The sequence below is a fragment of the Myxocyprinus asiaticus genome, chromosome 7, assembly GCF_019703515.2.
Source record: "Myxocyprinus asiaticus isolate MX2 ecotype Aquarium Trade chromosome 7, UBuf_Myxa_2, whole genome shotgun sequence".
NCBI classification, from domain to species: Eukaryota; Metazoa; Chordata; class Actinopteri; order Cypriniformes; family Catostomidae; genus Myxocyprinus; species Myxocyprinus asiaticus.
The window spans coordinates 53,196,806-53,212,686 of record NC_059350.1 but is presented as its reverse complement, the minus strand read 5'-3'; the positions used below and the strand labels follow the sequence as shown (position 1 = coordinate 53,212,686).

Genomic DNA, 15,881 nt, shown 5'->3' with positions numbered 1-15,881 from the left:
TATAATGGCAAGTGATTTTCTAGTAACAAATGATCAATTTAGCATGATTACTCAAGGATAAGGTGTTGGAGTGATGGCTGCTGTCTAGATTTGATCAAAAATGACTTTTTTCAAATAGTGATGGTGCTGTTTTGTATGTCCTGACTATACTTTCTGATCAGCTGAATGCAACTTTGGTGAATTAAAGTACCAATTTCCTTCCGAAACAACAAAATCTGTACATTATTCCAAACTTTTGGCCACACTGTAGGTATTTATTACCTATAGTAAAACATTCTAAATTATTAAAAAAGTAATTGTAGAATTAATTCATGATAATAGTTTATAGAAAAAAAGTGACAATTTATGTTCATATCATATATTGAGCTGTATGGAATACACTTAATAGTAAATATGTATAGGACAGAAGAGAGTAAACACACGCGTTCATACACTGGAATATTCAAACATGCATGTGATACTTTTGTCTAATGTTAACCAATTCAAATTTGCATTGAACTTTGAACTTAGTGGCTGTTTGTTTTTCTGCAACTTATAAGATTATGTCCCTCTGTTTACTATGGCCTTGGTGGCACGAGGGGGACCTACACAATATTAAGCAGGTGGTTTCAATGTTGTGGCTGATCGGTGTGTGTACATACTGGTGTGTGGTGAGTGTACTGGTGCACTATGGCTGCTGTTTTATCATCCAGGTGGATGCTGCACACTGGTGGAGGTTGAGGAGAGTCCCGTTCACTGTGTAAAGCGCTTCGAGTGTAGTGTCAGAAAAGCACATATATAAATGTAACGTTCATTCATACATACACAGACTCAACAAAGGGGGTGGCATAAATCTAAATTACATATTTGACAAAGAATATGTATTACTCTAATATTACTCCATGAAACAAATTTGCAGTGCTAGAGAAAACGTAAAACACATTTCATAAAGCCAAAACATCAAGGTACTGACATCATACAGCCTTGTTTTGTGAGGTTTTTCATAAAACATACTGTGAACATTTTTGTCTTGAAATAAAAGGTAAATTAATAAATGTTGTAAATAGACAACTAGGGAATACAGAGACAAAGTGAATATAATACTGCATTTATTTCATTTGTTATCATTTAAATGTACTCCAGTTTTGTTTTTTATTGTGGTTGGAGAACATTTTATCTCGAATTAAAAACAAATCTAAAGTCCAGTTGTAATGACTGTATACACACGTGCGCGCACACACACACACACACACACGTGCATTTCACGAATGCTAACTTACATTATTGCATTACAATTACTCTATTTTGTCGTGAATTTTAATAACATCGTAGATAAATAAAAATGAAAAAAAAAAAAACTATGAGAATAAATTAATAAAAAAGCAGATGGCTTGTGTATGATACTGTAGACCACAAAGTCTGCGGCTTTCCCTTTAACTAAGAACACATTACCAGACATCTAAGAGCAAATGTTGCAGCCACCAAGGGTTCATTTTCAGAGTAACAACAGAGCAGGTGATGACCCAATAACTTCCTTAATTTATCCTTATCTAAGAAAAAAAAAAAAAGTGTTCCATTATGGTTCCTTCCTTAAAAGAAAAACCAGCAACATACATTTAACACCATTCAGGCAAGCCATTTTACATTTTTATACATTCAATGTCATATACTAAAATAAACGATGTATGCACGGACCACAGGAGGGAGGTTCTGCAACCTCTCATCCGCTAAATTATTCAGGTTTACATGTTTGTCAAACTCCTCTCGGTCAGTGGGGTCATTCAATGGAGCACTTTTCAATGCAAAAAAAAAAAAGCTAATGATAATTTCGAAGAAAGTTCATTTTAGGTCAGTCTAATTTGGTGTTTAACATTGCAAAATTAACAACTTAAAATGGTAACAGATAAATGAAACACAAGTTTTACATTAAAATACAAAAATCAAACAGTGTGAATGAAGAACATTTTTAGCTTTACATTAGTATATTTGATGTGGCAGACAAAATAATGACAAAGGTTTGAAATAAAGGTTAATACGTGACTCCAAAACATTACAAATATACTTCCAAAACAATTCTCACATCTCACAGCTTTTCTGGACAAAAAATCCACTGTAAAAATAAGTAGTTGTGCAAGCCCTAATATACACAGATGTTTACACAATAATACATCTCAGAATGGGTGATGATTCATAAACATTTGCAATCCAAATCTAATTTCAGTACATATCTAATTTGAATTTGATTATTAATTTTTTTGTAGTATGGATGTATTTAGTTTATTTTATGTAAATTTTTCTAAAGACACGTGACATGTTTGTTTGTTTCTCATTCAGGACACATGTTTGATGTCAAGCTGCAAGATGTAGAAAAATTAATGGGACAAATTTTCAGTAATCATGTTAAATAATCATGATCTCAATATTGACCAAAATAATCATGATTATGATTTTTGCCATAATCGAGCAGCCCTAACTTGCAGATAACATTGTGGATGATCGGTCCTAAAATCAGATTTGAAAAACACATCAAGATCAAGCAAACTCAATGTTCAAACTCATGGGCGATTTATAAAAAAATGTAAATAATATTGAAAAGTTTACATATGGTCCTTTCTATTGAATTGTTAATTCTAGAAAAAACAAAATCAAAGACTGTTCGTGTTGAAGACGTTTCTCCAGACAAATGATTCTTCAGATTTGGTAGATACGGTTCAGATAAAGGTTTCCCCGCCATAATGCAGAAGCTTGTTGTTTATCAGATGTAGCGCTGTTATTTTCTAGAATGTAAAATAAACAACAAGAGGACTTTGTCTATTAGGCAAACCAAACCACAGCAACAATGCGTACAAACATATGCTGACATATGCAAACTGATCTCCATTGATAAAATGGTATTGATATTAAGGGCAATGATATGAACTTTACATTAAGAGATCAAGAATGATTAAGAAAAAGAGAAGCATCAGACCTTATCAAGCTAGACATCCATTCCCAACTATGAATCCTGATTTTTCACCTCATTTGGGGTTGCATATACAGTCACAGTACCATCCAGCGGCTCATTAACTATGAAAACACAACCATTACATAAACAGGAGTCAAGAACATGAAATAACTAACAGCGAGTGTCATTAAAAATCAAGTTGTTATCTAAAGAAACATTTCAACCAGCAGAGTGAAGAACGATAAACATCTCATTGCTTATATAAAAATAAAACTAGTTTTCCAGTGTCTTTATCCATCATAATGTGTTCAGTGTTTCCCCTAGGATTTTTCTCAGCAGCGGTGCTGTTATGCACACGTGTTTTGAGTTTGCAACGCCAGACCCATATTAACATGCATTGGTGGAGGAATAGCTTATAACTGAGGTGTCAAACTCAATTGTAGCCTGCGCCGCATCAGGATTTATTTGTGCCCTCAAAGGACCCGTTGAAAATGTGGCACCAACACATGCTTTGGTAGCACCCATGCAATTACCAATAACACTGCATATTTTGTGCATTCTGGGCTGTAAGGAATAAGGACAGTGAGGACTGTCCGATGGCTCTGGGCCAGTGTGAGAGAGATTCGAGTCAGTTGCTAGAACTATCACTTGCCCGATCGGGCCAGTGCAACATGTATAACATTAGTGCAAGCAGACAACAAGTGAGACAGCACAAAAATTACACGGAGAGAACAATGTTAAAAAGGACATTTTTGTCAAATTTTTTTTATTTCTCGATGTTGATGATAATGTCGACAATCGTTTTAGCCCTTGTTCATACAATGTAAGTAAACGGGTGCCATCAGTCTGCTGGCTATTTGACAGTCCAAAAGTCATATTTAGGCAGCATGAAAGTAATCCACACGACTCCAGTCAATCAATTAATGTCTTCTGAAGCAAATGGATAGATATGTGTAAAAATTAAACCGATAATTAAAACTTTATTAACTTAAAAAATAAATTCAGACACATCAGTGATGTGCACGCACTTTGTATACAACAGAGGAATGAACGTCAGGCGAGAATTAGGTCATTTCAAACTGAAATACAGCACTGGGTGGAAGCAACGATTTAAAGTTAAAAAACCTTTTAATTATCGATTTGTTTCATACACCAACCTATTGTTTTGCCAAATTGGATTACTTTCATGCTGCCTAAATATGACGTTTGGACCATCAAATATAGGGCTGAATATCGTCTGAATATCATCAAATATAGGGCTGAAACTTTTCAACAACGTCAACAATAAAAAACTGTCAACAACATTTTTCGTTGTCAAATAGTCGTTTTATCTCATTTAATGTAAAATGAGATCACAATAAACTCTAATGATGACACGAGAGAGCAGCACTGCAGATCACGACTGACTGAGGAGAGGAAGAATTATACAGATCACAGTCCAGATGCACTATAAACTTTCCAAACAGCTTCAGGTGATGTAGATCGTGAAGTATGAGGGAATTATAATGCAAAAATATAAAAGAAGTAAATACAGAAGCACTCTCGTTGTGGAATAAGTGGAGCTGGAGCAAAACCTGCATGTCGAGCGTCTTTAAAGGAAACACCCCGGCGTTACATCTTTAATGCAGTTATATTTAATGGGTTATAGCTTTATTAAAGTTCAAATTATACGGAAGCAGATCATGTAAATAACTACAAACTCCAAAACTGGCATTTCTCTGTGCAGTCAGCGCCTCTACTATGAGTTGTGTGAATGTCCCGATCTAAGGGGGAGAGACTGAAACTGCACCCGGCTGATGCACACTCTGTCACGAAGACGCTCATCCCTCAAGCGCACACGCTTAATGCAGCTAGATTATAACGTGATGACTCGTGATTTATTCAATCATAATATATGTGTCACTGTGCATTTTTTATCCTGAAGAACATTGTCAATACGCAGCTTTATTAATGAGAGAGAGTTTGTTTTTTGTGAGTTAAAGATGGATTGAAGTGAACAGAAAAGTGAGAGAGGTTTTTGATTTGTTTTTGTTTTGGCTTGTTTTCCAATATAAATATCTAAAACTCCTTTAAAACAATGTACTTTAACTTTAGCAGCTATACTGTAGAAGACAAAATTGTTATCTGAGAATGTTGAATATAATATTAAAAATACAAAAATTTTAAAACACCTACAAATCCTTTAAAAAAAGATGCATTCACATGAGAAGCAGCATATAAGATAATTAGACTTGCTTTTAGAGAATAGATTTTGAATATAAGTATATTTTGTCTTTACTGCACTCGCAGAAGTATAACCAAGTGAAAAAAACACCCTTATATACAAAATACACTTATATTTAATTACTCTAAATATCTCATATGTTGCTTTTCAAGCAAATATATCTTGGTTTAAGGATTTTTAGAATATTTTAAATAGAAAACGTCCTGGTTACTTTCGTAACTTCCGTTCCCTGATGGAGGGAACGAGACGTTGTGTCGATGTAGTGACACTAGGGGTCACTCTTGGGAGCCCTAAACACCTCTGCTTTTTGAAAAAATGCCAATGGGAACTGGCGAGTGGAATTTGCATGCCACTCCCCCGGACAAAAGGAGCTGGTATGCAACCACTCATTCAGGTTTTGTGCTGAGGAGCCGAGACAAGGTCCTGGCCATTTCAGCGGGTAGTTCAGTGTTGTGGCAAGAGGGACACAATGTCTCGTTCCCTCCATCAGGGAACGGAGGTTACGAAAGTAACCAGGACGTTCCCTATCTGTCACTCACTCGACGTTGTGTCAATGTAGTGACACTAGGGGTCCCTATACGAAACGCCACAACTAGCTGAACTGTGTTACGTGGACTGGCAGTGCGAGACGGGCAAACTGCTGTGTGCCTCGTAACCAGCGCACCAGGCCGTAATGTAACCTCCCCCAACGCTCTTATGAACGTCGAACGGTCCTTTGGGAACAAGTCGACTGCCCAACAAATAGGGAAAGTCTAGCCCAGCAGTGGCCTCTTTTCCTCTTTTTTCTCCCCAAAAAGAGTGGAATTTTGTTTACCGGCTGGGGGCCATAAGTGTCTACGTCGGGGGGGTGTCACTCCCAAGGGGAAGACACCGCGGAGACCACACACCCCCGGGGTCACATGGTCTTAACGAGTCTTGTTGGAAGTATGTCATGTGGAGAAGTCTCCTGGTAGGTCCTACCCAACGGGGGAGGAGTTCTACAAGCATGGTGACTGGGAGCAGAGGAACCTCTGCCCAAGGAAGACGCAGTTTACCGACAGGGAAACGATTTAGTGGAAGACATATCACATGGGGTCACCTATGGGGAACCAGCGCATGTGGAGCACCTACCCCAGTACAGGGCTTAGTTAGCACAGGGCTAAGGAGGAAAGTCATCCAGGGATCACAACTTGTGAACGCGACTGGGAGTCAAAAGCGCACATCTTCACCTCATGGGAGGGGAAAGGCGCTATGCGCAAGTGGTACACCCGGCAAGCTGTTCCGGAACTTACCTGCTCATACATGACAACACACGGGATGAAACCGGCTCAACCCGGAGATTATAAAACCTTGCAAAGGTGTTGGTTGTTGCCCAGCCCGCTGCTATGCAGATGTCTGCCAAAGAGGCGCCACTGGTCAGGGCCCAGGAGGCCGCTACACTCCTAGTAGAGTGGGCTCGTAGCCCCACGGGGGGCGACACGTCCTGAGCGTGATATGCCATCACGATGGCGTCAACGACCCAGTGGGCAATCCTCTGTTTGGAGACAGTGCTTCCTTTCCGCTGTCCACCAAAGCAGACAAAGAGCTGCTCGGAGCTTCTAAAGCTCTGCGTGCAATCCAAATAGATGCGTAAAGCACACACCAGACACAGCAACACCAAGGCTGGGTCTGCCTCCTCCTGGGGCAGTGCTTGCAGGTTCACCACCTGATCCCAAAAATGGGTTGTGGGAACCTTGGGCACATAGCCCGGTCGGGGTCTCAGGATCACGTGAGAGTAACCCGGACCGAACTCCAGGCACGATTCGCTGACAGGGAACACCTGCAGGTCCCCTACCCTCTTGATGGAAGTGAGCGCAGTCAGGAGGGCAGTTTTCAAGAGAGTGCCTTAAGCTCAACTGACTCCAGGGGCTCAAAGGGAGCTCCCCGTAGACACTGAAGGACTTCAGAGAGGTCCCACGAGGGGATGAGGCGCGGTCTCGAGGGATTCAACCTCCTAGCGCCTCTCAGGAACCTGATGATCAAGTCGTGCTTCCCCAAATACTTACCATCCACTACATCATGATGTGCCAAAATGGTGGCTACATACACCTTCAAGGTGGAGGGGGACAGCTGTCCTTCCAGCCTCTTCTGCAGGAAGGAAAGCATTGATCCGACTAAGCATCTCTGGGGTCTTCACGTCGGGAAGAACACCACTTTGTGAACAGACACCACTTCAAGGCATACAGGCGCTTTGTAGAGGGAGCCCTAGCCTGAGTGATCGTGTCTACCACTGCGGGTGGTAGGCAACTTCAGGTCTTCCGCGTCCCGTCCAAGGGCCAGACGTGGAGATTCCAGAGGTCTGGTGGTGGGTGACAGATGGTGCCCCATCCCTGAGAAAGAAGGTCCTTCCTCAGGGGAATTCGCCAGGGGGGTCGCCAAAATATGACTTTTGGACCATCAAAGTGCTGGAACCGAGAACATCCAATATAAGGACCGGACAGAGCTCTAACTTTTTCTAGAAATCTTCATTTGTGTTCTGATGAAGAAAGATAGTCATACACATCTGGGATGGCATCAGGGTAAGTGAATAATGAGAGAATTTTCATTTTTGGGTGAACTATTTCTTTAATGCTAAAAGTAGCTCCTAAACCCACGACAGCTTAGAAGTCGTCCTGAGTACTTCTAACTCCCTAAGAGTGACTCAAATGATCCGACACATGTCCAATGTCGTCAATCCACATTAAAAACAATATAATACAATATTATTATGACATTGACCGTTTAAGAAGTAATCGCCTGAATAACAAATGAGTCGATGTATTTTAGTAATATATTATAATATTATAAATATTATAATGTGGACATTGACCATGGTATCGCCTGAATCGCTAGGTTATTTTCATTATTGTAAACTTCAAGATGCAGTTACCTCTCCCATGAATAGAAACAACCCAATATCACTGGGAATAAAGGTTTTGACTACTCTGCGCTCCCTGGCCACATTAAAACTAAACTGTGCAGTGCGGATGAATTCGGAATTTCTCTTATCCGTCAGCAGAATCATCTATCGAACTACATATGCCAAACTTTATGTATATATCCTCGAGATATTGTCCGACAATTCATAGCGTATTTTTTCCTGTTGATGCGTGCTCGCTTCAGAGAAAAAAGGGGGCAATCACAGCCATTGCAGGGATACCCGGTGTATTGGATAAAGAATGAAGAAATGTTCATCAACCAAAATGTAAAAAAAAAAAAATCTATCTATATATCTACAGTGCATCCGGAAAGTATTCACAGCGCTTCACTTTTTCCACATTTTGTTATGTTACAGCCTTATTCCAAAATGGATTAAATTCATTATTTTCCTCAAAATTCTACAAACAATACCCCATAATGACAACATGAAAGGAGTTTGTTTGAAATCTTTGACACTCAAAATTGAGCTCAGGTGCATCCTGTTTCCACTGGTAAATTCAGTTGATTGGACATGATTTGGAAAGGCACACACCTGTCTATATAAGGTCCCACAGGTAACAGTGCATGTCAGAGCACAAACCAAGCCATGAAGTCCAAGGAATTGTCTGTAGACCTCCGAGACAGGATTGTATCGAGGCACAGATCTGGGGAAGGGTACAGAAAAATTTCTGCAGTATTGAAGGTCCCAATGAGCACAGTGGCCTCCATCATCCTTAAATGGAAGAAGTTTAGAACCACCAGGACTCTTCCTAGAGCTGAGCGATCGGGGGAGAAGGGCCTTAGACAGGGAGGTGACCAAGAACCTGATGGTCACTCTGACAGAGCTCCAGCATTTCTCTGTGGAGAGAGGAGAACCTTCCAGAAGAACAACCATCTCTGCAGCACTCCACCAATCAGGCCTGTATGGTAGAGTGGCCAGATGGAAGCCACTCCTCAGTAAAAGGCACATGGCAGCCTGCCTGGAGTTTGCCAAAAGGCACCTGAAGGACTCTCAGACCATGAGAAACAAAGATTGAACTCTTTGGCATGAATGGCAAGCGTCATGTCTGGAGGAAACCAGGCACTGCTCATCACCTGGACAACACCATCCCTACAGTGAAGCATGGTGGTGGCAGCATCATGCTGTGGGGATGTTTTTCAGCGGCAGGACTGGGAGACGAGTCAGGATCGTGGGAAAGATGAATGCAGCAATGTACAGAGACATCCTTGATGAAAACCTGCTCCAGAGCACTCTGGACCTCAGACCTTCTTCTAATAACACTTATTAAGAATTTGGGCACTGAAGACACAAGTTTGTTAAGTTTAGAAAGTGGAATTTCCCCCATTCATCCATTACATAAGTCTTTAGCTGCACAACTGTATGGGGTCTTCATTGCCAGATGGTTTGCTTAATAATGTGCCAGATTCTCAATTGGAGACCGGTCTGGACTGCAGGCAGGCAAATCTAGCACGCACACTCTCTACTTACACAGCCATGCACTTGAAATCCAGGCAGTATGTGGTTTGAAATTGTTCTGCTGGAAAATGCAGGGACTTCCCTGGAAAAGACGGTGCTGGATGGCAGTATATGTTGCTCCAAAATTTGTACATATCTGTATGCATTAATGGTGCCCTCACAGATGTGCAAGTTACCCATGCCATGGGCACTGACACACCCCTGGCCCATATAGACACTGGCTTTTGGACCTGATGCTAATAAACAGCCTGGATGGCCCTTTTCCTCTTTGGCACGGCTGTGTTTTTCAAAAACAAAAAGAAATGTGGACTCTTAAGACCAAAAACTTCTATTCTACTTTCCATCTAAGATGAGACCGAGCCCAGAGAAGTCGGCAGCGCTTCTGGACAGTGTTGATGTATGGCTTCTCCTTTACATAGTAAAGTCTTAACTTGCATCTGTGGATGCAGCAGCAAGTGGTGTTGACTAACAAAGGTTACTAAAGTAATCCCAAGCTCATGTTCATAATATCCATTACACATGAATGATGTTTATTAAGCACCGAGATTTGACCAGATTCCTTGAATCTTTTAAATATATGGTGCACTGTAGAGGGTGTAATGCCCCAAATCCTTCCAATCTGTCATTGCGGAACATTGTTCTCAAAGTGCTGGATTATTTGCTGAAGCATCTGTAGGCAAATTGACAAGTCTAGAATGATCCTTGCTCTTGAAGGACTAGGCTGTTTTTGGAGGCTCTTTATATTTGACACAACTGCCTCACCTGTTTAACATCTCCTGTTTCACATCGCCTTGATATTTCAACTTGTCAAATTGTTATTAGTCTTGAATTACCCATCTCAACTTTTGTGGAGCGTGTTGCAATCATCTGATTTGAAATAACTGTACATTTCCAAAAAACAATGAAATTCACAAGGTAAAACATCATGTGTATTTGTAGTGCTTTCAATAGAGCAAAGGGTGAATATAATTTACAATCACTCCTTTTTGTTTTTATTAGCATTTTTCATACTGTCCCACATTTTTCCGAATTGGGGTTGTATATATATCGTTGTCTGTCTTCGCTGACAAATAGAGGTTCACTGTCTACCAATCATTGTGGGCGAGAGCGAGTTTAAACGAGAGCGCTCATAAAACGTGACATCATCCATAGCAACAAGGTCTCTTATCTTAAGATTTCCTTAGTAAAACTTGCTCTTAGCAGTTTTGTGAATAGGTTTAAAGCAAAAAACTCCTAGCTAGGAACTCTTTGGAGAACTCTTTGTGAGTTCAGTTAACGTAAGATATACAATTCCTGTCAGTATAGGTCTATCTACTGCATTTAAGCATTGTTGTGACACGTAAATGATCTAAAGTAGGGCTGCAACAACTAATCGATAAAATCGATAATTATCGATAATGGAAATTATCGACAACGAATTTCATTATTGATTAGTTGGATACTTCACAGCCCAGTGAAAAATGTGTTGCATAATAAAATTCGTTTGAAAAACAATGGAGACAAGTTGTAGCGGAAAAACACGATCTAAGTTGTCCAGCGCACGAGAGCACTTAATAAACACTTCAAAGAAGATCATAATAATCACACAGATTAATGTGGAACAGTTTCTGCGTCAGGTGTGTTTACAGAGTCATTGCGCTGTTTGATGCGATTGAGAGATGTTTCTCTCCAGCGCATCACTTACGTTTTACTGCTATTGTCTATGTTTTATAATGTAAACATGTTATGAATTCAAAATCAGCCACGTACTTCGCAAAACTGTTTGTTCTTACCACAAGCGAGTCTCTGTTAAACTTTAATGAGCAAGCAAGAACGTGCATTCACGTCAATCAAACAAATCGCAACGGAGAAAGGAAGTGCAATCATTTTGATTAAACTCGTGCAACATCATACCACGATTTCAGTTTCAGTGTAATCACTTGTGCAGCTTTCATGGATATCAGACTGAAGTCTCAGCAGTCAAGGTGTGCCGGTTTTTAAAGTGTTTTCTCCTGCTCATGTAAGCGCATGTAATACAGTGAGCACCGGGATGACTTTTTTTAGTGCGAGAGTGAATTTGCACAGGGTTTACAGATGACTGTACTATATTAAACTGTATGTAATGCTGAATATAATGTATAATAATGCGAAGGGTCCTGATATTTGAAAGTCCTCCTGATAATGCCACATGCAATGTCTGATTTCACTAGTAAATTTATACAATGGCAAACATTATTTTACTGGATAAGCCATACACATTTTTTTTTAAAAGAATAGTTTAGAAACATGTAATCAGTGAAAATACTATTTTAAAAACTATAATATTAAAATACTTAAATGTATGTAATCAGTGACAGTGTACAAGGATATGTATCTAACATAATTATGTATTTTTCAGCTGGGCAGAATTATTAATATTTCTATTCTCGTGTCACTATTGCGCTCTGTTGGGCTGATGTTTTTGTCCCACTCCATGCCCTATGGATCAATTTACTCTTTAATGATGAGCACTTTTTGTTAAGTTTTACAAGTAAAGGGATTGTTTCTAATAATATCAATAATAAAAAATCCAAACGTAACTTTTCATGATTCAGGCTTTGTTCAAAGTTTTGTGAGAGTATAGAATCGTGAATTCAGTAATGTAAATCAAACCAAATCTTTATGCCCTTTATCATATCAGTGTTTTGAAAATAATATTTTAATAAAATACAGGAATAAAATTTCAGTTTTTATCCGATTAATCAATTAACCGTAGAAATAATCAAAGATTAATCGATTATCAAAACAATCATTAGTTGCAGCCCTAATCTAAAGTTGAGAAAATTACTGACATGGTCCATTTGGACATGATTAAAATCACAAAAAAGCACTAATAATTATTATATTACCCCACCTCCCATTGCAGTCTTGCATTGTTATAGTCAGAACTTTTATCAACTTACCTGGATCGTTGGGATTGGTATATTTCCCTGCTCCTTGATAATCAACCACATAAGAAACAATTAGCCATCCACTAAAATACAATCCTTTATTACACATCTGCATTAAATGGAAGCATTCGTAGACAAATAGTTCCTTTTAAATTATTTTCAGACACTTCTACAAGGAACTATCCAAGAGGTCCCATCTGCATCTCTAACAATAGATCATTTTTTAATAAACTGTCTGTTGGAAATAACAGTGACATCCACAGACATTTTAGGAAATGGCTAACATTATTTAATACTATATATAATAAGTAGTGTTTATGGCTAATGATAAACAGACAAAGAAAGCCACATACCTATCTTTTTCGGCAACTATCCAGACAGCTCAAAACTCCTGAAGAGAGAAATTTGCTTCAAATAAAAATACCCTTCAACAAAGTTTGCAACTTGTCGATTAATTGACAAAACAAGCACAAACTTACCCCCCAAGACTAGTGTACTTCCACAGGATTGTTGAACAGAATCTGGTGAAGGAAAATCATGAAATTATAAATGTATCACTTTTTTAAATGACCAATAGAGATCCTTCTGCATTGTAATTAAGGATGCACAGATATGGAATTTCTCGGCCGATACCAATAATTCACAGCTCATTGTGGCCCATACCGATACTTGATAATTAAAAAAAAAACGTTTTCATTTTTAATCCTTTAACCTGGATCTGCTAGCTGATTCATTAAAAGCTTCTCATTTGAAAAATATGTGTTATGTAAAAGCTTGGCATTTGGACTTGCTGCTATTTAATGTTCGGCTGATGTAACATGAACCAGAAATGTGCCTATAAATCAAATGTATGCTGATTGAAATGAGAAATAAATGAAAATACACTTGAATAAATTGAACGAGTGTTTACGGTAACCCTAATGACTCGATAACAGAGAGATAATAATGAACTTCAAACAGCTGTAATAATGTATGAAACCAAAATGACGTGATAAACTGCACGTAATGAATACAAACACTAAACTCTGTATACATGGTGTAATATTTATGATAGCAGCCGGACTGTGTGTTCAGCGGTGGTTTGTGTTTCACAGACGCTTGTACAGCGCTCATTCTTTATTCTGTATTACATATGAAATGTGAAAACAACAATCATAATGAGAATAAGTAACATTATAGAGATCGAATTGTCATGAGTCATAACATTAGAAAAGTCTCATCTCAAGTCACTCTGTGAAACTTTTTTCAAGATCTATGAACTGTGTTTGGTTGTTTTTGGGCTTGTTTTAATCAAAAAATTTGTCGTATTTTCATTTATTGCATCATGAAACATAAACAGAATATGGGAAATGGCACGTTGTTACTCACAGCAGAAAGTCTCGAATTTCAACGTAACCAGGTGCAGAGATGTTGAAATAATCCACACAGAGCGACGTAAGCTTGGCTCGATAATAATATTCAGATTTTGCAGGTTATCGGCCAATAATATATCAGCCGCCGATATATCGTGCATCCCTAATTGTACTGTTTCACTGTTCATTTTGTGACAATTTTCCATTAAGGTGATTTGACTACAATACAACCAGGTAAAACAAGGGAAGATAAAGAAGCACCATTTTCCTATGTTTAAACCAGAAATAATCACAAATAAACACATAAAAATGTTTTGTGGTTTTGAAAAAGAGAAATACAGAAATCATTGCTTAACCTACCATGAAACTTCTTGTGAAATATATACACCAGAGATGGCACGGCTGTTCCAACGAAAATAAGACCAAAAACTATTCCCAAAATTAAACCAATACGGGGAGTGGGACCTAATGAAGATAAAAACACATTAGTCTTAGACAAAAACTTAAATACTGGAACAAACATTCCAATAAAGTGTTCAACTTCCCAATTCAAGGACAACACAAGGATATATTCTGGTTAAATTAAAGTTAGCATTTAAAATAACTCACGACTTACAAGAAACTAGTAGTACAACACAATTTGGCATAAAGAGACAATAACATTCAAAATGCTGCAACAAAAGGGTCCATAGTTGATCTGAAGGTATAAGCAGTATTTTTCAAGAAGAATATGTACCAAGAAGATACAACATTATTTTTAATTTAAGTGCTCACAAAAGGGCTGTATCTTAAGCTGTTTTTGAAGACTGCGAGGGACTGCTTTGCATAAACATTCTTCCATTTTAGTCGCAGTCTGGAGCTCTGTAATTGCTTTTATAAAGCGGTCACCACATATTAAAATATTAAAGAAACAAATGTTCATTCATATTTAATATTTTGTAATAAAATTATTAAATGCCATCCTTCCGCCAGAAAATAAAGATGAAATTACTCTGACGTCACACCGCAGGACACCACGCTTCCGGGTTCAGCAGATTTCAATGGTGGAAATAGGCAGCGCTGCAGTTTTAATAATCTTTTAAGATTTATAGATGTAATAATGTCTGTTAATGTTAATACAAGTTATTATTAAGGAATATCTATGGTTTACAGAGAGGAAAGTATGTGGTATTTTCGCCGCCGCAGGGGGACGCCCTCGGCGAGCAGACGGGGTACGGGATCTTGAGCCGCGTCGGGGCAAGATATGCTGTATTGCTTCCGTCTGCTTCTTCACCACTGAGAACTGCTGGGCAAAGTCCTCGACGGTGTCGCCGAATAGGCCGATCTAGGACATGGGCGCGTTGAGAAAGCGATCCCTCTACATTCACTGTTCAGCCGTTTCCCGCCTCCTCCTTCCCGGGTTTCGGCCACTGTAACAGTTCAAGGATGGGCAAGGAGGAGGATGGAACCAGCTGAACAGTCAACATAAAGATTAATGTAAAACTCAACATAAAACAAACATAAACAAACACACACACACACATGCAGCGCGGCCGCGTTCGTCTCTCTCTCTCTCTCTCTCTCTCTCTCTCTCTCTCGAACTGGCGTCTCTGGCTCCCCTTTATCTCACTCTCTCGCTGATCATCTGACTCAGCGCCGGCCGTGCACCTTCACAGCCCGGCCATGCCCTCCTCCTCGTCACACTCATGTTGCATTAAATGACATTAAATGAATGGGATCGTCTACAATTTTTAACACCGACTAATCATTTCAGCCCTAACATGAATACATGAAAACTTTTCAACAGAAAGTAACTTTATTAACCTCTAATAAAAATCCACAAACTATCATCTCTAGAGTAAATCATGTCTTACCAGCAAACAGATCTTTCTCATAGACTGGATCACTGGTCTCCTCGCTCACTTCGTTCTTGAGTGTGCAGGTGTAGTAGTTGTCTCAGTTATGAGTATTTTTAACTGTTAAGGACTCTCCTTTTGGAGGACCGGAAATGGGTGTGCCGCTCAGTGTCTCTCCAGTAGAATTCTTCCAGATGATTCTTGCATCACCCTCACATATTAAATACATGACATCACGATTACTT

The 15,881-nt window shown here is 39.1% G+C and overlaps 2 protein-coding genes and 1 long non-coding RNA gene across 6 annotated transcripts in view; 1 reads left to right on the top strand and 2 right to left on the bottom strand.

Moving 5' to 3' along the window:
• The window catches only part of LOC127443849 (uncharacterized), a 79,505-nt gene that overhangs the window by 27,470 nt on the left and 36,154 nt on the right, over positions 1-15,881 (bottom strand). The window lies entirely within an intron of this gene.
• Positions 1-15,881, top strand: part of LOC127443840 (sodium/potassium-transporting ATPase subunit alpha-1-like) — a 68,031-nt gene that overhangs the window by 39,411 nt on the left and 12,739 nt on the right. The gene's annotated exons all lie outside the window — the stretch shown is intronic.
• Positions 810-12,441, bottom strand: LOC127443857 (uncharacterized). Its single transcript, XR_007897711.1, has 2 exons — positions 2,948-12,441; positions 810-2,756 (listed from the first exon to the last, which is right to left on the bottom strand). It is a non-coding gene; the product is annotated as an uncharacterized LOC127443857 (long non-coding RNA).